Below are 26,532 nucleotides of genomic sequence, written 5' to 3'. Positions count from 1 at the left end.
GAGCCTGGAGCCTGCTTCAGATTCTGTGTCTCCCTCGCTCTCTGCCCCTCCCCCACTTGTATTCTCTCTCTCTCTCTCTCTCTCTTTCTCTCTCTCTCTCTCTCTCAAAAATAAATAAATATTTATTTTAATTAAAAAAAAAACACAAAAAAACTAGCCATAATAGTTATGGTGATTCAATTCTCAAACCAAAAATCAGGTCACACAATAAAAACAATTTGAATCCACTTATGGCAGAAGCATATCAGTTCATTTGAAATCAAGGTTGTGCTGGAACACCCAGATCATATGATTCTATTAGAGTTATTAAGTTCAAGCACGTAGCAGTAATCCTAACCTGATTTTCCACTTCATCAGGAAAGAGATAAATTTGAGTACTAGGTGATGATACACACTATACTAATCAGGAGCTTCAGTTTAATACCTAATTTCCAAAGTTAATTTCACAAAGGGTTCTGGGCCTCTTGAAATTTACATTTCCCCTTGAACATTGGTTATTTTGTAGTAATTACACCTATGCTTCTTTCTGTACCGGAAAGAAGCATTATTGGCACCTTATACTAGGAAACTCAGTTGTATATATTTAATATTTGCCTCACCTCTATATGAGTTTTCCCATAAAAGGATAATAATATTTACTTTTCTTCCAAGGTGTGTTGTGATGTTTAATTTGTGTTTACAAAGTATTTAGTAACCTGCAGATGAAAGATGCTTGAGAAGTATAAAGTAGTATCATTAGTCTGACTCATCAGTTACCTTTATTAGGTATGCAAAATGAAAGCCATATTGCTACAACTAAAATAGTTATGAATATACATTAGTCAAATATAAATCCCATAACAACTTAAATCTATATACTGCATCTACAAAGCAAATACAGGAAGCTCCTTTTTTATTAGAGCAATATGCTTTTTTTTTCTGTAATAACTGCTTAAAACCCCTTCACTTTTAAGAATGTAAACTGACTAGAAAGTGAAGGTAATACTAAAAACATGATATCTCTGAAAAACATCCTAAGTCTTTATATTTTAATATGAAGATAAAGATTCAATCTGCAGTGATTTGAAACCAAACAACTTGAAAAAAGAAAATTTGATTCTTCGTGACTGAAACTAGCAATAGTAACCTGAATGTCACAGGAGACTTAATAAACTGACAATTTAGTTGGCAGTTTAGTTTAACTGATGTTTCTTGAGTTCAAATGTGCACTATGTTGAGGTGTGTGCTATTTCATGTACAGTTCTCACATTTTTCAACTAAGTATACAGCTACTTATATAATAATAAGTACATATTTATATTTTATATATTTCTGAACCAAGGTATTATTTATAATATATACATTGTTTGGGCACATAAAACTAAAATATCATTTTATTGTGCAACATGGGGCTCTTTTTCAAGCTCTTTTCAGGTTCTATGTCCTAATTCCCACTTGCTTGCGTAGCAAAAAGAGAATTAGGAAATACAAAGTCCCCTATGATGAGAATTCTCTTACAATTAGTTGGGGTAAATCCATACTATTCATCCATAGCTTACCCTGGATGTATAGTTTCAAAAAAAACTAATGGTCTTAAGAGGGAAAACACAACACACACACACACACACACACACACACACACACACACACACACCACAAAAATACACATGCACACACACATATATCACTATGCAAAACACAAATTCCACAACTGTTCAGAGAGACAAACAGGGTTCATCATTATATTGTGTCAGAGAATAAAATAATGACTGTCCTTCACTCGGAAAGTACATGGTTGAACTTTTCTGCCAAATTCCCTAACAATTTGATCAATTTGGAAATTTGTAATCTAGACAGGTTTACATGGATGGTAAAGAAGACCTGCATCCATTCCATTCCCAAAAAACATAAAGTTAACATTCTCCTGGTTGAAAGTAAAGACTATTTTTGGAATGATTAACTCTTTGCCAAAAAAATTGGTAGGTCATTGCATTATAGGACTGAAGAGGCTTTTAAAGGTCAGCAGATTCAATTACATCTTAATCAGTCCAGATATAAAGTCATAGAAGTGTTGGAAATAATCTGAAATTATTTTCTTCTACCTCTATAATGACCACTTTTCTCGTCTCCGTATCTTCTTTTCTTCCTCAAATGTGTCATGACCTATATATTTATAAGATAGATGTCCCCAAAACAGTCACCAACTCTTTCCATTGCCATATATTTTTAAAATATATTATGTGAATTGGGGGTGCCTGGGTGGATCATTCAGTTGAGCATCTGACTTCAGCTCAGGTCATGATTTCATCTCTCAAAAATAGGTAAACATTTTTTAATTTTTTTAAATAAATAATAATTAATTAATTAAAAAGCAAATAATCCTTTATCTTACCATATGGTGGAAAATAGGTATCTCCCACCTCATGCCTAATATTTCATAAATTCTAAGGGTGCTTTATTCTGAGTCACTTCCTCAGATTTCATGCTTCTGCTGAATTCTCAAATGTCATCTCTTGTGAATGTTTCCTTAGCTTTACTCCATATTGATTCAACACGGAATACTTCCTAAAACACTAATTTCCCTAAAACACTTAATCTCATAAAAACTAATCACACTATAACTGTGATCAGACATCTTCACTGAAGTTTCAGTGACAACATGAGGTAAAAGGTATACTATATCATGGTGCAGCATAGTAAAAGATTTCAAATAGAATTATTTCTGTTCAAAGATACATTTTTCCTATTTTAATGTATTTCGAATATTGATATTTCTTACAAGCAATTTGTGTATATTTAATATCTTGTTATATTTTGCCTGAAAAGCTTTTATTAAACTGACAGTGTATCACATTATCCATGGTATCCTAAAATCAAAGAGATGTGATTAAAAGTCCAAAGCCACACTCACAATCAGAAACTTTCCACTGACCATCTCCCTTGGGATCCTAGCTCCTGTCCCATTCCCACTCCAACATTCACTACATGCCCTCCTATTTCTTCCTATCTCCCAATTTTTCCCAGGCCCTGGACTTTCTCACATTCTTCCTCCAGACTGCTCCTTCAAACCTCATAAACCTTCTTGTTTATTTGTCTTTACATTACCACTAGACCACTCTCAGCATGTTCTGAGTTGTATTTTCCACAACAATGTGCACCATCAAGACAACTGACTAAACAAAAATGCTCTTTTTGAGGAATTTTCTTGATATCTTTTGTTTGTTTACTTTCCTTTTTATCAATTTTTTTAAAATTTAAAAATTGAGGTATAAGTGACATATAACATTATGTAAATTTAAGGTATATATCATGTTGATTTTATAAATTCATATATTGCAATATGATCATCATAGCATTAGCTAAGATCTCTATCACATCACATAACTACCAGGTTTTTTTTTTTTTACAATTTTCTATTATACTCCCTCCTTTGAGACTCTAAAGGCATCTGGTGAATCGTGATCTTCTGACTGGCAGAAAGTCATTCACATTTTTGGAGGTCTTGGCAAATGGATCCCACAGTTCTTCTTAGAATAAACTTTTATTACTTCGCTTTGTAGTCTATATTGATGATGCAGAGAGAATAACCACCTTACAAAAAATTCCTTATTTTCCTTTATGTGCTAACTTTGAGTTGTCCATGGTAAGTTTTGGTGAAGATGCCTTTCAGAATGGAAACATAAGTCCAGAATATAGAAGGACAATAAAAGTTGAAGATTGAAATGTGAGAGCCATGTGCTATCAAACTGGATAAGTAAGAATTGCAAGGGAAAGAATGTAAAAAGAGAAGAATATTAATTATAGGTGCTGGAAGAATTCTATATACAAGGAACATTAATTTTTTAAATTGGTGGAGAGGCACTTGGGTGGTTCAGTTGGTTAAGTGTCCCACTCTTGATTTTGGCTCAGGTCATGATCTGACGGTTTGTGAGACTGAGCCCCACACCAGGCTCTACGCTGGCTGTACAGCATCTCCTTCTCAAAATAAATAAATAAACTTTATTTTTTAATTTAAATCCAAGTTAGTTAACATGTAGTATAATAGTGATTTCAGGAATAGAATTGTGATTTATCACTTACATGTAACACCCAGTGCTCCTCCAACAAGTGTTCTCCTTAATGGCCCTTGCCCCTTTAGCCCATCCCTTCCCCCAACACCCTGCCAGCAACTTCCAGTTTGTTCTCTGTATTTGAGAGTCTCTTACAGCTTGTCTCCCTTTCTGTTTTTATATTATTTTTGCTTCCTTTCCCTTATGTTCATCTGTTTTGTTTCTTAAATTCCACAGGAGTGAAATCATATGATATTTGTCTTTCCTTTTTTTATTTATTTTTATTTATTTTGAGAGAGAGAACAAGTGGAGGAGTGGAAGAGAGAGAGCGAGACAGAGTCCCAAGCAGGCTCCACACTATCAGCACAGAGCCCCATGCCGGGCTTGACCTCACGAACTGTGAGATCATGACCTGAGCTGAAGTCCAGAGTCAGATGTTTAACTAACTGACCCACCCAGGCACCCTGATATTTATCTTTCTCTGACTGACTTATTTCGCTTAGCATAATACACTCTAGTTCCACCCATGTTGTTGCAAATGGCAAGATTTTTGTTCTTTTTTATTGCCAAGTAATATTCCACTGTACATATATACCACATCTTTATCCATTCATTAGTTGGTGGACATTTGGGCTCTTTCCATAGTGCTGCTATAAACATTGGGGTACATGTGTCCCTTCAAATCAGCATTCCTGTATTCTCTGGATAAATACCTAATTGCTGGCTCGTAGGGTAGTTCTATTTTTAATTTTTTGAGGAACTCCATACTGTTTTCTAGAGTGGCTGAACCAGTTTGCATTCCTACTAGCAGTGCAAAAGGGTTCCTCTTTCTCTGAGTCCACACCAACACCTGTTATTTCCTAAGTTGTTCATTTTAGCCATTCTTTTCATGTATCTGTTAGTCATCTGGATGTCTTCTTTGGAAAAGTGTCTATTCATGTCTTTTGCCCATTTCTTCACTGGATTATTTATTTTTGGGGTGTTGAGTTTGATAAGTTCTTTATAGATTTTGGATACTAACCCTTTTATCTGATATGTCACTTGCAAATATCTTCTCCCATTCCATCAGTTGCCCTTTAGTTTTGCTGGTTAATAGATAAACTTTTTAACAAATTGAAGATATTATCTTCTGTTCCTGACCATCTCTATTAATGGAACTATAATTTTCCTAGTCACACAATTTAAAAAATTTAGCTTTGATTCTTCTGTCTTTGTCTTATCCTATAACCTTCAATTATCTAATTCTTTTAATTCAGGCTCTGAAACAACCTTTCCATTCCCACCTTTGCTACCCCATACTCTTTTAATACAATGGGCACCTAAAATGCCTCTCTAGCCTCAGATTTTTTTTTCCACTTAATCTAATCCTTCCCATCTACTGCTACCAATAGACAGATTTTTATGAAGTACATGCTGATGATATCACTTCCCTATAAAATCTTCAAAGGCTCTTTATTCCCTACCAAACTGAGTATACACTCTTTAGTAACTTTCCCATTGCCAAATTCAAGGATCAGTTCTCAGTCTTCATTTTATTCAACCAGTCAGAAACATTTGACTATTAATTTCTAGCCTGGATTTCTACAGCTCATCTCCTGCTTCAACCCTTACCTAATAATTACTTCAAAAACTGTCATGGCGATACTTTTAAAACATAAGTCAGACTATGTCACTATTCTAATTAAAGTTCTCCACTTGCTTCTTTCTATCTCACACAGGGTAAAATCCAAAGCACTTACAAGGGCCTGCAAGACCCTATATGATGTCTGACTACCCACTGCCTTTCCAACCTTGTCTTCTACCACAATCCTCCATCTCTCTAAACCTACGCTAGCCTGTCTTCTTGTCGTTTCTCAAAGACGAGGAACATACTCCCACCTCAGAGGCTTTGCACTAGCAATTCTCCTCCCCTGAGCTGCATGGCTCTACCTCACTCAAATATCTATTCAAATATCACCACACTAGAGAGCCTCTCTCTCTCCATTCTATTTGAGCAACACTCTTTTCAGACTACTTAGGCCCTCCCTATTCTCCATAACACCTAACACCACTTGAAATATTACAGTTATGTGTGTATTATTTTTTGCCTGTCTCTTCCCACTAGAATATAAGCTCCCTGACAGGAATGCTTTGTTTCTTTCACAGCTGTATTCCCAGAATCTAATACAGCACCTTGCCCTTAGTTCAATAAATATCTGTTGAATGAATGAAGAAATCTCTTACAAAATGATGCTCCTTACAGAAACCCTATGCTAGCCCAGTAGAACTCAACCTGTGGGCTAAAGACCTGGGAGGTATTGAAGTAATGTAAAGGGGTCTGTGAATCCACACAATTCCAATTATATAGGTCTCTTCCCATTATATCATAAGTGCCTTTACTACTAGATATAGAAGAGAAACTGAAAAAAATATGCTGTGAACCCACTGTTCCACTAAAAGTTTTTCTATGGCAAAGATAACATAGGCAAAGCTTTAAAGCACCAACAGTGTAGGAGAAAAAAAAAAATGTGTGGGGTATGTGTGTGTGTGTGTGTGTGTGTGTGTGTGTGTGTGTGTTTGCAGATACAGTTGAGATAGCTATACATAGCTGTAAGGCCCAAGGGGATATGGGTGAGGACCTGACCACATCTGACCACCACAATATACATACAAGTATGAGCATATATATGGATGAGAATATATAAGGAACATGTATCAAAAAAAGACTGATAAATTAGATTGACAAATTAGAACATATCTTATAAATAATACCCTTGTCAGTGTTTTTAAAAGGAAAAATAATCGAGAAAAAATATTTTCCATATATATAACAAACTATTATCTGGAATATACAAAGAGTTCCCACATATCAAACATAGACAAAAACAACCCAATAAAAATGGATAAAGACTATAAACATGGAAAGATTAAGAAGCAATTCCCAGAAGATGAAATGGTCAGTAAACATAAAAGGATGAACAACCAGGAAAATAAAAGTAAAAATAACAATAAAACACCAGTTCTTAGCTATCAGATTGACTAAAAATTTGTTAAAGTTTGATAATATCAAGTGTTGACAGATGTGCAGACAAAGAAATGTGGAGAAAGAGCCCTTTGATTATAATTGCTGCTTCAGAGGGCAATAGCCTATCTATCAAGCCAAAAATGCACATACCCTGTGAACAACAATTCCACTTCTCCACATCTCTCCTAGAAAAATATCCATGTGCATAAAAATATTTATGACAGCATTGTTTGTAATTCTGCAACAAGGCTAAAAAGGAGATATGCTAAATATTATGAAATACTATGTCACTATTTAAAATATAGGGGCGCCTGGGTGGCGCAGTTGGTTAAGCATCCAACTTCAGCCAGGTCACGATCTCGCGGTCCGTGGGTTCGAGCTCCGAGTCAGGCTCTGGGCTGATGGCTCAGAGCCTGGAGCCTGTTTCCGATTCTGTGTCTCCCTCTCTCTCTGCCCCTCCCCCGTTCATGCTCTGTCTCTCTCTGTCCCACAAATAAACGTTGAAAAAACAATTTTTTTTAAATATAAACTAGAGGGGCACCTGGGTGGCTCAGTAGGTTAAGCGTCCAACTTCCGCTCAGGTCATGATCTCACAGTTTGTGGGTTCGAGCCCCGCATTGAATTCTGTGCTGACAGCTCAGAGCCTGGAACCTGCTTTGGATTCTGTATCTCCCTCTCTCTCTGCCCCTCCCCTACTCATGCTCTGTCTCTCTCAAAAAATATAATTAAAAAAATTATAAAAAATAAAATATAATATAATATAAACTAGGTGTATGTATAATAATATCATATATAAATCCCTAATATGTATTATTAAGAGTAAAAAGCAATTGCATACATTGGTATAATATTTTACTACTTGTGTTGAACATACTCACTCATACATACATAAACCCCTATTCGAGTTTACAAGAAGTATCAAAAAACTTCTGTGTGTACTTGTACATGTATCTCACAGCTTAAATAATATCCAGAAGTGTCCACAAACCTACCACTATGGCTACCTCTAGAAAGAAGAGAGGATTGTGAGTGGGGTGCCAGTCAAAGGAAAATTTAGTCATTTCTGTCAAGCTTCCATTTATGGAGAGAAGCATTATTCACACGCCATCTGTGTAGTTGATGCTAAAATAACCAACATGGTTTTTGATGGCATGTGGATTCAAGAGCGGATCCTTGAAAACAGGTGCCAAGGCTCATGAGTTTGCACTTCCCACAGAGTTCTGCTCAGTACTGTTTACCTGGTAAGCTTGAGTAAGTATGTGCTTGTTAAAATGGATGAAAGGATGGGGATGAAGCAAGAGGGTGAAGCCAGGTCATGAGAGCCTTAATTTATGAGTTCAGGAGTTTCGAGTTTATTTGGTAGAGCAAGATAAATTAATTGAGACAATATATGTAATACAGTTCCTGTCGATATATTTTAGCATTTACGATTAATATCACATTTCAGTTCTATCCTGTTTCATGACCAGAAGATGGAGCTCCAAACATTTAAACGATTTTTTTTTTCTTTTATCCTGTTTCGTTGGAGTCTTGGTAGAGGTTATAGTTCTGTTTCTTAATTCTGTTTTTTTCCCTTCCCCATTTAAACCCTTCCGTTTTTATTCAGTTCTCAGATGATCAAACTCTCACTGATTGCAGAGCAGAGGAATAACCTACAGGGGAAGCTGCAACCTTCGGTCTGATTTTCCTACCTCTGGGACATCTTCATTTCACACACTTGCTCATAGCATCTTTGTCCAGCTACTCCCACTTTGTTCCTTCCTCCCCACAAGGGAAACGCCCACTTACACAGGTGCTGATCCCATCTGTCCTCATGGGAGGTAAATTTCCAACCTGCTACACGTGGACTTTGTCACTATGTGCAGGCAGGAACATGTACACTGAGGAAAGAACATGGCACGTGTGGAATATATATTTTGGACTGTTCTCCAGTTTCTATGCTTTTCTAACATAAATTCCTTACCCACAGAATTCTTCCTTGAGACCTCTAAAGACTCATGGGAAATAATGAATTTTCTTTCTATAGCATCTGCTCTATTACACTTATGCTGATATTACTCATACAACTATATCTCTAGCTATTTATTTAAAATTTATTTATTCCCTTTTTTCAATAAATACTTATTGACCACAACTGCAGAATTGAAGAAGGGTTATGGATTGGTGGGACACACACACACACACACACACACACACACACACACACACACACCTCTACTCTGAATCCTCAGTGTATTTACCCAAGAATACACAACCCAAGAAAGCCAGAACTGACTCAAGCAGAAGCAGTGTCACCCATTAAGATTGTTCCTTGCCCTTTGTTGCTTATATTGAGGACAAAACTGTCAGTAACTCTGGTAAGATTTCATACTGGTTAAATTCTGCAAGAAAAAAGAAAAATTGCTTGCTTCACAATTGCTCTGTTAGGCCAAATTAGCATTTTGAAAATAGTTACACTAACAATATAAACACCACTGTTTAAGGAAACATTTATATACATTTGGCTCCTTTCTTTCTTGGTCCAAATTCAGCATCAGGAGATACATCTTCACCCTGGATCAACAACCAGATGTATTCCAGCAAAATCTTTCTACTCCCTGCTTCCAGGTCCTTCACAAAAAATCCTGTGTCTATCCCTCCCAAACCTCTCCCAGGCTCCAAATGTCTACCTCTAAATATCTGCTGGTCATTCCCACTTGTAAACTGACAAGGTTTAAATTGAACTTATTTTCTTTCCTGTTCCCTTTCCTCTCCTACACAAAACTGGTCTCCTCCCAGCTTTCTGGAGATCATTTTTCTGTAGTCATCTACTCAGTAATCTAAATTTAAAACCTTGCAGAAATTACTTTGGTTTTCACTTCTCTCTCACCTCCCACATCCCGTCAGTCAGCAAGCCCTGCCCATTCTATAGCCACAGTGTGCCCCAAATCCAGTCCCTGGGTATCACTGTCCAAAACCATTCTCTTACAGTAATTTCAATCATCTTCCAGCTATCCCCACTCTCTCCCTACATCATCTATATAGACTATATAGACTATATTAACACCATAGGAGTGCCAGATAAAATACAGGGCATCCCGTATTGTTGTTTGCTAAATCTGGCAATCCTGCACCCCACTCATCTTTATGAACAAATTTCTGGTCAGGCAATGCTCCTATTTAAATTCTCCTTCCTTTCTATTACTGAGTTGGGTTTTTGACTTCTGGCTTTTGGTTTTTGTTGTTGTTGTTTGTTGTTGTGTCCCGACCATTACTGAATTAAGGCTAAACTCCTTAGCCCCTCATTCCAAAAACACTCATTGCCACCTGCTATGTACACAAGACTCTGATTTGTGTTGTGAAGTGTGCAAAATAAATAACTTATAGTCTCTGTCCTTAAGGAGCTGATAAGCTAAAGAATGACTGTTGACATAAAAACACCACACAAGCTGACACAGAATGGTAAAACAAGCTGACACAGAATGGCAAAACACAACTTAGAGTGAAGGGTGAGGAGGTTCCCAGGCTTACAATCATGTGACCTACATTTTAATTTGGCCTTAGGTCAATGAAAGCTTTTAACCCCACCCACACTCTGGTCCTAAAAACCAGTCATCACTGAAACAAGTCAACTTCTCAACATCTGCCTTTGGACTATGATGAAGGCAGTCCTGGATATTAAAACATTTTCCCCAGTGTATAAAGAAAAAGAAAGCAAGTTGTCTTTATTCAGTTTCACAGCATAAAGGTTGCATAACTTAAACAGAATCCTAAATGATTCAAGGAGACAGGAATAGAGTCCAACATTATCAGTATTCTTTCTGAAGCTAAACTCCTTGCTTAACAGGACTTAAAACCTTTGAAGAATAAGGAATTTTACTTGAATAATCAAAATATAAGGAGTGATATAGTAATAAGCAAATCATAAAACATAATTAACATAGGAATAGCTGTTTCAAAGTTTCAAGATTAAAAAAAACAGGATATTCTAAACATATGGTTTTGGGAATTTCAAACAATGAGATTCACTGGGTCAAAAATAAATAATGAGGACAAGATGTCTAGCAACAACTTCCGAAAAATAACCCTAAGGTGTGGAAATGTATCTAGCCCATATATTTTTCGTATATGTTCATCAGTGCTATAGAACTGATAGAGAATTGTATGACTATTTTTGGAAGCCTTAATATAAAGCAATTCTGTGATATATCTAGAAAGAAATATAACAACTGCATGGTTGTGGAAAGGAAAGGGGAAAAAGTTATCTTTTACTTTTACTATTTTCTTTCTCATGAATTCTGTATCATGTGTATATATAATCATCCAAAAAAAGTTAAAAAAAAACTTTGTCTATTAAGGAATATCAACTCTTTGTGGATGTGTAATGGTTTCATTTTTCCAACAAGTTTCCTAAACAAATACCACTTTCCTGCTGAATAGCAGCTCCCCAAATACATCTTGCCAATTATGTGCTTTTCAAGCAAATATTGTTATTACAACAATCTCATTCAGCTATTTCAGACTCAGTCCTGTTCATTTAAACATTCCAATTGTATATTCAATCAAAACTCTACTTGTTCCATGATCCAGAAGAGGTTAGGTTTTCAGTTTCAGACTAAAAGCTTAAGGTTGGCAGATGTGGGGGCTGGGGCTGGGAGAATGAGTTCTGGCTCTTTGTATCTCCCCCACTTTCTTCTACTAGATATGAGCTGCTGTGGGATTGAGGCAGAACAGAAGGAGAAAAGAAACAGGAGCATCTCCTCATGTGACTGGGCAAGTTGTCACCCTCTCCTGGGTTGATTATAACTACTAGCCTGGACTACTGTCTATGTGCTCCATGAAGACAGTGGTGGCTCCAAGATGGTGCTCTGATGAGAGATTTGGTTATATCTTTTGGCAGATGCTCCCCTGGTGGTCTGCCCCCACATGTGGACCCTCTTCACCCCTCATACTGCATCAATACTGTGACAACTGTGGCTCCCAATCTCATATATCCTCACAGCCAACTCCCAGAGTCAACGTCTGTAGCCACGTGAGGACTTCCTCACCTCGACTGTGAAGGCAGAGGCCCCCCTCTCCACCTACTTGCACTCCACTCACACCATCTTCACTAAGTCCTCTTCCCACATTTCAGGAGCACACAAGGCACATCAGCAAATCTGCTACTCGAGAAGGTCATACATCCTGGGAACAAAATGTCTACAAAATGTTTACTTTTCTTTTCAAGAGATTTACTTAGTTTTCCCCCCTCACATACCTCTCTTGAGAGAAGGAATAGAGTATACATTCACTCCCCAAAAGGCTGTCTTCACCTCTCCCAACCTCCCTTAAGAGGTGGGGATGTGTTGAGTGGTTGGACTAGTTCTCTAACTATGGGCCTTTGAGAGAGCCATGCAGGAGGGTGGCTAACCCCAACTGTCAGTGACTTTATAAATTAAAAATATGGAACACATTGTGTCTTTTGTCTTCAGTTTGGGTTGAAACAGTAATTAAGAGGCAAAACACAAATTCCTACTTGACATCCTGTAAAACTTGTCTGTGCACTTGGTTCCCATCATCCATATTCAGACACCATTATAATTCAGTTCTAAAAGATTAGAATGTTTTTGGTAATAATGATTCTCTCTCTCTTTTTAAGTTTTATTTATTTATTTATTTATTTATTTAGGAATCTCTATACCCAAAATGGGGCTGGAACTCATGATCCTGAGATCAAGAGTTGCATGCTCTTCCAAATAAGCCAGCCAGGTGCCCCTGGTAATGATGATTCTCCAACCTAGCTGCATATCAAACTACCTAGGAGGTTTATCGGGGGAGGTTTTTGTTTTGTTTTATTTTGTTAAAGAACAGAGTTCTAACTCCATCCCAGATCCACTTGATCAGAATATCCAGGATTGTCTGCAATTGGTGTCCAGGGTGTCCGCAATTGTTTAAAATACAAACATCCTGACATTTAGGACCCTCTGGATGAGAATTCCAAAAGAGAAGGAAAAAGAAAAGAGTTTTGGATGCAAAGTCAGGAAGCTTGGGTTAACATATATGCTTCATGGGCAAATTTACTTTTGTAGTTCCAACACTTAGAACAGGGACTAGCATACTATATATTTATATAATATATTCTATAAGTGCTATATATTATGTATATATGTATATATATAGCATATAGAATAAATATAGCATATACATTCCCTTCTTAAACAAGTGGATAGTGGAACATTTACATTTCATGGGCAAAGCAACTACCCATCTTACCAACATGTACCATAGTATATAGTAGGAAAACAAGAATCTACTAAAAGTAGTTGTACTTTTTCTATACTCGTTATAATATAAACAAAGAGCTCTTTTTTGAACTTGGACAAAATTAATTAGATGAGATGAGAAATGCTACTTAGGCTGACTGGCCACTTGAGTAAGACTTCTCAAGCCTTCTTTACCACCGTGATGAGATCTTGACCATGCAGGATCTGGAACTAATCAGGAGGGAAGAGATTAGAAAAAAGTTGGGTGATCGCCATGATTGCCAAGCTAATGATCACTTGGTGCATCCTTTTACACCATAGCAATATACCTACCAACATGACCAGACCATTTAAAAAGTACTAGAGATTTACTAAAAAAAAGTCACTCTCACTGGTTACCTTTTCTCCAGATTCCCTTCTGTTTATCAAACTCTAAGGTTAACCAGTCTTTGCCTAAGCAAGTAATAAAGTAATTGGTTCTATTAGAGCCTATTACATTAAATCATGTTTAAGACCCCTCACTCGGAGAATATACTGAGATACCTTTGATTAGAGTATATAGTGTATAATCAGATGAGTTAATAAGGAAAAAACCTAACTGATACCTTGGGATTGATTTGATGTGGTGGTGGTTGTTATGGATTATTTTACTATTGTGTTGATATTGTTATTCTTGCCACAGATTCACCAAAGAAGTATAAAGAATCTCTTTTCCCCACCCCACCACAGGAAAGAGGAAGCACTGGTTTCTAAAGGTTGAGCTCATCACCTCCCTCACCAAAAGAGAAGTAATCAGCTTTTGTATTTGAGGTAGATTAGAGGAGATTCAGCTAATTCCCCAGCAGAGGTGGTATGGTGGTAAGACGGTAGAAGTTGCCACTAGAGGAAGAGAAGGGAGACTTCAACGTAGAATGGGACAGGATTTGGAGTTGTAAGACATGGCAAGTCAGCAAGTCATGGTGTCTTCTGACACAAAGAACCCAGGCTGGAGCTGCATGACCTGAGAAGGAGGCTAGACACCACACCAGGAAGACTCAGCAAAAGATCCTACCAACTACCAAGAAAGAAGGAAAGGAGCCACTCCTCCTTTAAGGAAATACCAGGGGCTTAGATAACAAGTTTCTGGGCAGCTACCAAAGATAAACCCTTACGAAAGGGAAGGAGCTCTCAATAATGATTGACATTCGGCATCTCACCACCAGCCCCACCATGAATAAGGGCTTGGAGACAGATTTCATTTGATTTAGAAAATGAAGTACTGTGATTTTTCTCATGCCAAAGCATTGCAGAGAAATTTGTATCCCCTAAAGTCTGTCCAAACTCTTTAGACCCAGACTTACAGGCAATCTCTCATGGTTTAGTTGTACAGGTGGCTAATCCACAGCTTGTGGGTAAATTTTAGTCTTAGCAATTACATATTTCTATACAACTAGGAGGAAACACTTCACTTTGCTTCCATGTGCCACCAAAAATCTGTTCAAATATAATGTTATTTTCTACTATTCACAGAGAGTAGGAAACACTTACATACAAGAACCCACAAGACCACCAACTAGTCAGACAAGTCCAAACAGAAAATGAAAACAGCTACATCATTTTTACTTTCTCACTAATATAGACAACATTTTCTATAGAAGCACCACCTTCTGTGATTTCTGAGAAAAAGAAATTATATTTGTTGGCCTGTGTTATGTAACTTGGTCAGGATTCCACAGGAGAAAATATGCAGACAGATGATTCATTTCTCGGTTTTTCTTTCCTCCTTCCTAACTTTTGTTTTCAGCTGCCAGTAAAAAACTACTGGCATATAAGGAGTAGATAAACTGGTATCAGATTTCTTTTCAAATCCTTTCCTTCTTGTTCAGGCCTAGTGGAGAAATACCTTCAGTTACCTCATCATTTCACTATATAGTCAACCTGCCTCCAATTTCGCTACACATTCTTATCATATTAATCTTCCAAAATTATAGCCTTGACCATGTTACCCCATTCTGCCATCAAATTCCTGAATCTAACACCATTCCATCCAAAGAATGCTTACAGAGGAACTAAGAAGGTCAAGACATTGTGGTTAACACTCTGAGAAACATGAATGTGAATAAAACAACTCTGCCTTCAGGCAGTTTCTACTCTCACAGGAGATACAACTATTTCCCAACCTACCAAAAGGTAAAGCATGCTAACTATTCTAATTAAGGTCTAGATTAAAGCTACAGGAGTTGAGGCAAAGGAAAGGATAAAGCTGGTTCATTTTTCTGATAATGCCCATTATTTACAAAATAATCAGAATCATTTAGCAATAAGCATGCTTTATAAACTGGCATCATCAACCTATTCCTATCTCATTCTGCATTCCACAAACCCTCTGTAGACTCAGCCAATTGGTCTATTCAGCTCCAAAAGCATCTGGCAGTTTCCATCTCCCTCTCTCTCCTAATGCCACTTGCCCTGAGAAGATCATCCCTCCAGTCTTCCCTTCCTGTCCTAATTCTACCCACTCTATATACAGTCTTTTCTACGTAAACCTTCCGGCAGCAACCTCTCTTCCTCACAGCTGAGTCACTCCCTAGAATCTTTCCCTCCACCTCTCTGAATCTGCAGTTACCTCCATATGACTCTGGAACTTACAAAATTCCAGGTCCTTCCTGCCTGATATCTCTACCCCAGTCTACCATCCTACACTCACACTATTGGCTTTAGCCTGTTAACTGGCCCTTCACTGCCCATATCCTTGGTGCTATGCCCGGTCCTCAATCTCCAGCTCTGCCTCTAGTAGCTAAGGGGTCTGGGACCTCGATATCCTACCCCTCCTATTGATGTTGCAGACTCTTGTCCTCTAACATGTGCTTCATGTTCATCCTCCTATTTACCTCGGCCAATGAAATTGACTCACAAAAAAAGCAACAATTTAGCATAATTTGACTGTGACGACTTAGTACAACAGGGGATGAAACATGAAAGATATTATGCTAATTGAAATAAGCCATAAACTAAAAGGCAGATATTATATGGTTCTGCTTATATGAGGTATGTAAAGTAGTCAGATACACAGACACAGAAAGCCTAAGAGTGGTTACCAAGAGTTCGAGGGAAAGGGAAATGGAGAGTAATTGTTTAATGGGTACAGAGTTTCAGTATAGAATGAAGAATGAGCAGTGTTCATATATGAACAGTGGTGATGGTTGCACAATAATGGGAATGTACTTAATGCAACTAAACTGTAGACTGAAAAATGATTAAAATAGTAAATTTCATGTTATGTGTATTTTACCACAATAAAATAAATAAATAAATAATTTTTTAAATGAATCATTCACAACATGAGAGAAAAAAGAACAGCACCAAAGAGTTTGATATAAAATCAAAATAGAGATCTCCATCAGCACTCCTTTTTTGAAGATTCCTTTTTTTTTAAGTTCTTTTATTTATTTTTGAGAGAGAAAAAGAGCAGGGGAGGGGCAGAGAAAGGGGGAGAGAGGATCCCAAGCAGGCTCCATGCTCTCAGCGCAGAGCCCGACATGGGGCTCGAATTCACAAACTCTGAGATCATGACCTGAGCAGAAAACCAAGAGTTGCATGGCTTAACTGACTGAGACACCCAGGCGCCCCATTCTTTGCAGATTCTTAACTACCTGGCTAAATATATCCCCTGCTAAGATTTCACAAGACTGAATATTTGCTCTGGATGTGCCTTTGTTCTTTCCAGTTTTTGGCTCTAGTTTCTTCGAGGCCACTTTGTAGCCTGACTCCGAATAATGACCTTTAAAATAAACTATATAAGTGGTTCAGAGCCAAGGGTTACTGAACAAATATATTTCACCAAGGTATTGCTTCCTGCTCTTGGTCCTACTGCTTGATTTTCCCACCCTCTGTGGATTTCACGTCCCATGGACCCAATCTCACTTACTCTCTGACTAGTGAATATGCTTCTCCCTTGAGAGAGAGAAGAAGCAATCTCCTTTACTGTCTCAGTTTCCCTCCTGATCTCACAGAGGCACTACCACTTCTGCTTAGAATCCTGGGCCCTGGGTGCCCTTAAAGATACAGCCCTCTACTGCCTCCTCAGGGATCCTGTTGCCATAGCCACTAAATTTATTTACCTTATACCTCCCAAAGCTCTTCATTAATACTTGTCTTTCCCACCACATAATGTTTCCTTATATTAGTTACCTCTCTGGAAGGCGGAGGCAGTGTCTGATATGTCTTTCTACCCTTGTCAGTGCCTTTGATAATGCATACTATATTATTTTTGAAATATAACCAGAATGTCACTTAGACATTTTCAAGAATCATATATCATAATTAACAATCCATAAAAAAATAGTTTTTAAATTAGCCAATTTCTTTAAGTGTGAACCTATTTATTACTTTTATTTTTTTTCAATATATGAAATTTATTGTCAAATTGGTTTCCATACAACATCCAATGCTCATCCCAAAAGGTGCTCTCCTCAATACCCATCACCCAACCCCCCCCCTCCCTCCCACCCCCCATCAACCCTCAGTTTGTTCTCAGTTTTTAAGAGTCTCTTATGCTTTGGCTCTCTCCCACTCTAACCTCTTTTTTTTTTTTCCTTCCCCTCCCCCATGGGTTTCTGTTAAGTTTCTCAGCATCCACATAAGAGTGAAAACATATGGTATCTGTCTTTGTCTGTATGGCTTATTTCACTTAGCATCACATCTCCAGTTCCATCCACATTGCTACAAAGGGCCATATTTCATTCTTTCTCATTGCCCTGTAGTACTCCATTGTGTATATAAACACAATTTCTTTATCCATTCATCAGTTGATGGACATTTAGGCTCTTTCCATAATTTGGCTATTGTTGAGAGTGCTGCTATAAACATTGGGGTACAAGTGCCCCTATGCTATTTATTACTTTTAGATTTTACTTCTGTTTACCTAAGTTCCAACAAACTTCATGCAAGCTGTGCTCAGAATCCACTGAATTCCACTGCAACGCTCCTCAGGTATGAATCACAGAGACTTAATACACTGTCAGTTTGATAAATCCTGCTCATCCAAATAAAAATTTCCAAGACAATATGGTATGAATACTCTTCCTCTATCCTATAATTCACTTAAATGTCTTTGGTGGAATTTTCATAAAATTCCTCAGTAGGGTGATTTCTGGTAAAATTTCTGGACTTTGGATCATGCCATTGATCACTATTGTGAAAACTGTCTAAGCTCTATATGTCTAAGTCAACCTATGCTATCATCCATTATGAAATTTCATCCAAGTATCATTCTCCAATGAAGGAACAGGGCTTCTCAGAGAAATGTTGATTCTAGGTCTTGGCTAGGACAAAAATAAGATGAGCCCAGAGCATTTGCAGTGCCAGAAAGCTCAAAACACAAAAGGATGGGGGTGTGTCATAGGTACACAGCAGCCAACCTGAAAGAATTCCCAATGGCCAAAGTTGGAACAATTTGAGCAACAAAATAACGTGGCACTGATTACAATCCAAAGTATAAAATAAATACACAAAAGTCCATACTGATATAAATGAATGAGTGAATAAGTAAATAAATGGGGATGGGGGAAGAGATGTATTTTTCTTACAGATGACTTCCAAATAATATATGTAGAGACACCTGCTTTTTGGAGGCAAAGATTATTTCCACGCACACTCTGTAAGTATGAGTGAGATTTAGTGACTTGTTTCCAAAGAATTGGGTTTAGAAATAGAAAAATAGTAACTTTCCAATGGAGAAACCTGACAAAAACCAACTGATGTGGTTAACATCACTAAGATTAGTCATGTTGACAGCATGTGCTTCTGATATGACGTGATTAGAAGGGCGCTTCAATCCTATGACATTCTTTTCAAAAACTTGTAATCTCAATCTTAATCATGAGAAAAACATCAAACAAATCAAAACTAAGGTATATTCTACAAAATCCCTGACAAGTATACCACAAAACTATCCAGGTCATGAAAAACAAGGAAAGATTGAGAAACTGTTGCAGACTAAAGGAGATTAAGGAAATACGTTGACTAATTGTAATGTGGCATCCTGGATTGGATCCTGGAACAGAAAAAGGACATTAGTGAAAAAACTAGTGAAATCCAAATAAAGTATGAAGTTTAATAAATAGCAAGGTACCAATGCTGGCTTCTTAGTTGTGACAAATATACGATGGTATTATAAAATATTATTAAGGGAAACTGATGAGAAGTATACAAAAGCTCTGTACTATCTTTGCAACTTCTTGTGAGTCTAAAATTATTACAAGATAAAAAGCTAATTTTAAAAAGTCCATTCATGCTTTCTCCAGTCATCTTTAGAAGCAAATGGAAACATATCTGATCTTGCTCATTGGGAGGCCCCTGTTCTATCCTTGGAGTTAAAAAAATAATACAGTGGATTCATGTCCATTTGTGTACATGCCTTAATACTTTTTCTCTATTTTCTCATAACTGGCTTTTTGCATCCTTGTTTTCATTTTGAGTTTTCTTGGTGACATTAAAGAAATGGTCCCTTAAACTTCATATCTGGGAAGTGAACACCTGAGATTCTTCTGCCAAAGCCAGAAAATTCCACAATAAGTTTAAAGAATCTGAAAATTATGCTAGAAAATAATTCAAGCTAATTACTGCCTAAACAGTTTTAATAATTTATTCGAAATGGACAACCCAAGAATCACATGAACATATAGCCTAAGTTAATCATATTCCTTTCTATCAACAATATACTTAATTAACCCAAGAACACGTTTAAATGTGTGTATTCTTTATGCTATGAGATATCTCCATAAACTCTTTAGCCTATAATGGTAGTAAAATAATTCTCAAAAGGAAAAGTGCTAAACTGGAAGAATTTGATCCAGCAAATTCCCAGAGCTGAAATGTTGAAACATTTGCTGTTACGATACTGTACAGGATACTTCAAAAGGTTTTATAAAATGTAATACAAATACTATGAGAAAATTTCTGTCAAATCTATGGCCATTATATTTTGGGGGGATATAATTAGACCCAAGAAAACTACAGGATGTATCCTCGAAATTCACAGTGAATCTATTCCAATACAATAAGAAAGAAATGTAATTGGGACATTTTATTTTCCCATGTCCCCAGACACTGATCAAACTATGAGGTTCTAGTCAATTGAAAATAGATACAGGAAAACTAGAAGGGATAATCTGGCTCAAGGCAAGATTGAGGCAATAACAGTATCTACTAAAGAATTTAGTGATATCGAGGAGAGTATAATCCACACTAAAAATCTCTTCAACATTCAGCAGGCAGTCCTTTTACATAATTCTTATACTAGTAAATATGCTTACATAAATCCATGCTTTTTTTGGACAGTTTTGGTTTTAATGTTTAATTTTATTTGACATAATTCAAAGAAGTGGAGCCAGGGCTAAGAAAGGGCTTTTTTGTTTATTTTTCTAGATGGAAACAGATGTGTATTAGAGAACAGTCCCTCATGAGCAACTAATGTATTGCCGTCACAAAGCCCAGACACTATTTCATTTATTCATCCTGAGGTTTCACATTCTAGTGAAAAGCTTTCTCTATTTAATTTTAACTTTAAAACTTTCCTGAGTTGGACTTTACATACTGTCTTCTTAAAAGGAAAATGCAGCCTTGTTAAAATTCAACTTAATTTTTCTTTTTTCAGTTGTAGAGAAAAATCTCAAAAAAAAAAAAAAAAAGCTTTCTTGCTCATAGGGTTGTCTATCACTTTCCTCAAAAATAAAAATTGTCATGTATTTCAACATTGTATACTGTACTAATCAAAAAGATATTTCTATAAAATATAAAGAATTATTTAGTAAACAATGGTTCGATATAAGTAAAACTATATTTAAGTCATACCATATTCCCATAAAGAGGTAATTATAAAAAATGAAACTGTAAAGATCTAAAGATAGCTCTTCTTTTTCTCTTCTTCCTCCCTTCTTTTACAGAACAACTCACTCATAAAGCCATTAGGTAAAAGACAAGCAGAAGAAGCATTTTCACCAGGATAGGGAAAGCCATGGTAGCCCAGAATGAGGTCAGATGAGCATCTGCATAGGAGGAAGGGCTAAACAGGCGTATTGGAGACTGTGCAGGGTGAGGAGGTACTCACGCATGAAGGTGGCCCAATTTAGAGTATGTGAGACTAGGTAAGAGGAAGAGGGAGTCCACGTGGTTGTGTCTGCAGTAGCAGCCCTGCAGGCCAAGTGCAGTAAAGTTGTTATAAGGAAGGTGATGGTGGTGGCAAAAGGAGATTGGTGTGTAGAAAGGAACTGATTAAAGAAGTGAATGTATTAAAGATAATGAGAGCCAGGGAGAAAATGAGATTGAACTTCCTGACGATGGATTGGAATCGGAGGTGTCTGTGTGAACATAATGTTTTTCAGTATTGTAGATTTGTATGGAAATAAACATAGATATAAGGGTGTGGTGTGTGTGTGTGTGTGTGTGTGTGTGTGTGTGTGTGTGTGTGTGTGTCTGTGTATACAAATATTCTCTACCTCTGTCCGTAGACAGGGAATGGGAGCAGCAATATCACAGCAGCAATAATTGCACCTAGAACACAGATCATGGTTTCCAAATACAATTCTTCCCTAAAAAGAATCAGGGATCTTTGAAGAAATGACTCACTTGGGGTGCCTGTGTGGATCAGTCAGTTAAGTACCTGACTTTGGTTCAGGTCATGATCTCACAGTTTGTGAGATTGAGCCCTGCATTGGGCTCTGTGCTGACAACTCAGGGCCTGAAGCCTGCCTTGGATTCTGTGTCTCCCTCTCTCTCTGCCCCTTCTCTGCTCACACTCTGTGTCTCTCTTTCATAAATAAACACACACAAAAAAATTTTTTTTCAAAAGAAATGACTCATTCAAAGGCTGAGAAAAAGAAAGTGCAAATCAGCTTGGAACACCTTATTGTGGCATTAATAAGGAAGTAACAATGGGTGACATGCCAAAAGGACGAGAAGCCAGCTTACTGGGACTCAAGACTCAAAGCTTTCCTAAGAAATATTTAAAGTTCCTATCTTTTGCCTAATTTTCTATCAGGTTGTTTGTGTCTTCATCATACTGCTTTTCAAGATTCTTTACCTATCCTGTAAACCAATCCTTTCTAGGTTATATGTGTACAAAATGTGTTCTCATTCATGGTTTATCTGGTCACTATCTTTTGATAAACCACCATTATTAATTTAAATGGAGTTGAACTTACCAATTTTTTTCTTTATGGTTTGTGATTTGTGGGCCTTGCTTTATTTTTTTTTTATTTTAAAAAATGTTTTAATTTATTTTGAGAGAGAGAGAGAGAATATGAGTGGGGAGGGGCAGAGAGAGAGAGAAAGAGAGAGGATCCTAAGCAGGCCCTGTGCTGTCAGCACAGAGCCTGACTTGGGGCTCAAATTCATGAACTGTGAAATCATGACCTGATCCAAGACCAAGAGTTGGATGTCCCTGTGGACTTTGTTTTATAAGTTTTTCCCACACCATGTTCATAAAGACAGTATCCTAAGTTGTCTTCTAAAAGTTTACAAGTTTTACTTTTCACAAGTTGGTCCTTAATCCACAGTCTTTGTTTACACATGGAGGAAATGTAGAGATGCAATTCCTTTTTTGCATATGGGTAACCAACTATCCCAGCACTATTTACTATACTAAGGAAGAGTCACTCCTTTTCCCACCTGAGTATTCTATCCCAACATCACACCACACCGCTAAATCCTTATAATAGATCTTAATACCTGGAAAGGCAAATATCCCTGTTTTAAATCTTTAAGTATATTTTAGATGATTTTAACCCTTTTCTACTCCATGTAAATTTTAGAATCAAGTTGTAAGGTTTCACATCCAACCTTTTAAGATTTTAGTTGGAATTGCATTGTACCCATAAACCAAATTGACAGGGGATGTCTTTACCATATTCATTTTTCCTATCCATGAACATGGTACTTCATAAAAATATTAAACTTTTGTACATATAAAAATAATAATGAAAAGACAAAAATGGGGGAACTATTTCTAACCAACATGATAGTTCGAAGGTTTATATGTGTAATATTTTTAAATTTCATACTAAAATACCATGGAATGATGAGAAAAGATTTGACCAGATAATTCATAAAGAAGAAACACGAATTAGAAATAAATATATGGAAAAATGCCTGGCCAAATTAATAGTAAAGAAATGCAAGTTTAAATGCCCACAAGATGCTATTTCACCTATCAAATTAAAATTATTTTTTAAAATGTTATTAATGGTCACATCAGCTTGAGTTTAAGTGAAAATCAGCCCTCATCAGTGTTGAAGTCATGGGGTGGGCTTGCTAAAAATCTATTTGTATGCAAACTGAAGAGCCTCTTGGAAGAGAACACTTTGGAAGGAAGAAATTAGAAATAATGAGTTTTGGCCAGTAAAACAGCAATTTTCCTTGGTACAATCTGGTCTGTCTTTCAGATATGTCTTCTAGTTCAGTTCCCCCATTGAACTCCTACAGAGGAAAGGAGAGAGGCCATGGGGGGGGGGGGGGGAGGGGGAAGAAAAGGGAAAAAAAGGAAGGAAAAGAAAACAAATCTAAAAGAGCAATTTCATTATTTTTGAAGCACTGGAGCATACCAGCACAGCTTGAGGCCTTTTAAAGCGACACACTGGGAGAAAAGGCACCCTCCTGCACTTTGCACAGAACTTTCTAAAGCTCCAAACCTCAGCTACTGGGCTGAGGCAAAGCCAATCGAAAGGAGGTTGGTGTGTGAGCACAAAAGTGAAGTCCTAGGCACTTTTAGAAAAACCTGATCACAGGGTTTAGAGAGAATTTCCAAAAGCACTAGAGGTCCCACATCGGCTAGCAAGGTGGGATAAAAAAGTAACATTGAACTTCTTAGTTTTAAATATGGCCTCTTTCCATTCCCCTAAGTTAATAAACTAATGAGGGTTGGGAAAAGCTAAGGTTAAATTATTATTATCAGCAAATGTACAAATCACATGCCCTCAAATACTGTTGTTGGGAGTAGAATTGAGACAAATTTGGGGGGAAGTATTTTGCAAAAATATATCAAGATTATTTTTTAAATTTTAAGTTTTGGCCCTAAAATTGTCCCACTAAAAATCTTGTCTAGTAAAATAAGTAAAGAGACATAAATAAATATGCATCCTAGGACAATTGTTGTAGTACAGTTACAATAATAAAATCCCCAAATGATCTACTAAATGATCAATCGTAGGAGTATTAACCTTAAAAAAATAATGTTGCTGGTTATTTTATCAGCAAAAATGAGTTTATTTGGAAAAAGCAGAGAATTGCAAGCCAGGACAAGCAAGCTACAGCAAAAAACATAGGCAAGTTCAGAGAACAAAGGAGAAGACCACTCTTTTATTGAGGAAAAGGAGAATTTGGGAAGGCTGTTATAAACAAAAAGTCCTTTGGAGTAAAGTAGGAGTTGGAAGTATAGTGGCTTATCATTGGCTGAGTTGTGACTGTCTCTCATTAGCTGGGCTGTCACCAGGGGGAGGAGGTAAGCCTTTCTTCCTCTTGCCCTGACGGTAAAGTAGTACTCCTGTTCAAGGTCCCTCTCTTCCTACTGGGTCTGCAATTGATAATGAGTGATAGGATATGAAAACTCCCCCTGACAAACCTCCTGACTCCATTTCACTGAAGTTTCTCTATAATATTTTCACAGGAGGAAGGTTAAATGAGCAATGGGACAACTAAACAAATGGGTAGATGATTAAACATTATGCAACTCTGTATTAGAAAACACTGTTGATAGTAAAACATAGGGTATCAAGCTGAATGTAGAAAGATACACCTATGTTGGAAATTTTTAACTAAGGGATTTTCCTTTTGTAAAATTACTTCTTTTGCCCTGTAGGTCTCCACCTACTGGATCAACCAATGCCTTAGGAGAAGAGAAATCCATTGGCCAACTTGAATGCATTTTTAACTCAAAGCCGGCTTACCACTCTAAAGCAAAGCATTGATACATAAGAGCTAAACCATTGTGAGAGAATTAGGGCTCTTTGGAATCAATAAAAAGGTCATGATTGTAATACTGAGGCAGAATCTAGAAGACTTGCATATAGACATGATAAAAATGAGTCACAGAATAAAAATAATGCAGTATTTAACATAAAGTCAATTTCCCACCTGGTGGAAGGAAGAAGAAAAATTCCCTCCTATGTGGCAGAGAAAAGACTGGAGAAAGACGGAAAGAAGAGAAGAAAGTCAAATGTAAGAAGAGTCCCTGAGAGGACTGTCCCCTTCCTGGACTGAAATTCAAGATGGATACTTGTGCTCCAAAGAGGTTCCAGGATCTGAGAAAAGAAGGTACTTTTGTTCCACTTCCTTCATGAAATCAGGGAAGAGCCACTTTTGGAATGCCCACTGACAACCTAGGGTGGCTACAGAAGTCTATGAACGGCAGCAGGTCAGGACTAGAGACAGAGGGGGCCTGTGAGAGCCACCTGCCCCCACAATCCTCATGGTTCCTGCAGAGGGAAATGGAAGGGAGCTGAGAACAATGAGACAGCCAGCTTGTGGGTCAGTGGGGGTGGGGGATGACCACAGCAGAGGATAAGGAGGCCCCATACTAAAGCCAAGGGAGATGGGCTCTCAGCAACAGCAGGGAATGACAAAACTCCCAGCAGCAACTGCACCGCACTGCAGGGCCCGTGCCCAGAACATAAAGGATGTGCTACATTAGCAGGAGATCGGTGGGGCCAGGAACCCATAGGCAAATCTACACAAGGCAAGACCAGAGTCAGAAAGGACTGGATGGTAACACGAAGACCAGATACCCATCCTGCTGGCAGGATGGCAGCATGAACTTCCTCTGTTCTTAGAGGCCATCACAGGGAGGAAGGAAGTGGGAGGAAGGGGTGAAAAGAAGAAATCCTGAGAGGGAGTCTGAACTGGCAACAAATTGACTTTAGTTCAAGAGAAATTTAAAGTTATTTTTTACTCGAAATTCTTTACTACAAAACTAGGACATCTATATACAATGCTATATCGACCTATCCAGTATTTGTTCTCTCTTCTCCTGATAAAAGCTACTTAGTTTCCTGGGTCCTATTTTTTCAAGGCCTGGGTGTTTCTTTGATTTCTGCAGCCTGCCAAGAAATTCCTTTCCTTCCTTAAATTTGAAACTAGGTCAGTTTCTGTTACTTGCAACTAAAGAATGCCGGCTGATATGAAATACATAATCCTAATTTTGTAAATGCACAAGAACACACTGGCACACACACACATCTACATGTGGAAAAGATTAGAAGGAAATAAACAAAACATTAATAGTGATCACTCTGGGTAATAGGATTAC

General features: G+C 37.4%; 1 protein-coding gene across 9 annotated transcripts in view; it reads right to left on the bottom strand.

Moving 5' to 3' along the window:
- MAPK10 (mitogen-activated protein kinase 10) overlaps positions 1–26,532 on the bottom strand; it is a 557,027-nt gene that overhangs the window by 475,633 nt on the left and 54,862 nt on the right. For 7 of the 9 annotated variants that reach the window (XM_047857257.1, XM_047857254.1, XM_047857261.1 and 4 more), the window contains exon 4: positions 13,403–13,484. The exons of the other annotated variants lie outside the window; for them this stretch is intronic. The gene's annotated coding sequence lies outside the window, so the exon portion shown is untranslated. The remainder of the gene's footprint in view (positions 1–13,402; positions 13,485–26,532) is intronic. 9 annotated transcript variants of the gene reach the window in all.

Source organism: Prionailurus viverrinus, chromosome B1 (assembly GCF_022837055.1).
Source record: "Prionailurus viverrinus isolate Anna chromosome B1, UM_Priviv_1.0, whole genome shotgun sequence".
NCBI lineage: Eukaryota > Metazoa > Chordata > Mammalia > Carnivora > Felidae > Prionailurus > Prionailurus viverrinus.
The sequence above is the reverse complement of the archived record's forward strand: the minus strand, read 5'-3'. Positions and strand labels throughout refer to the sequence as shown.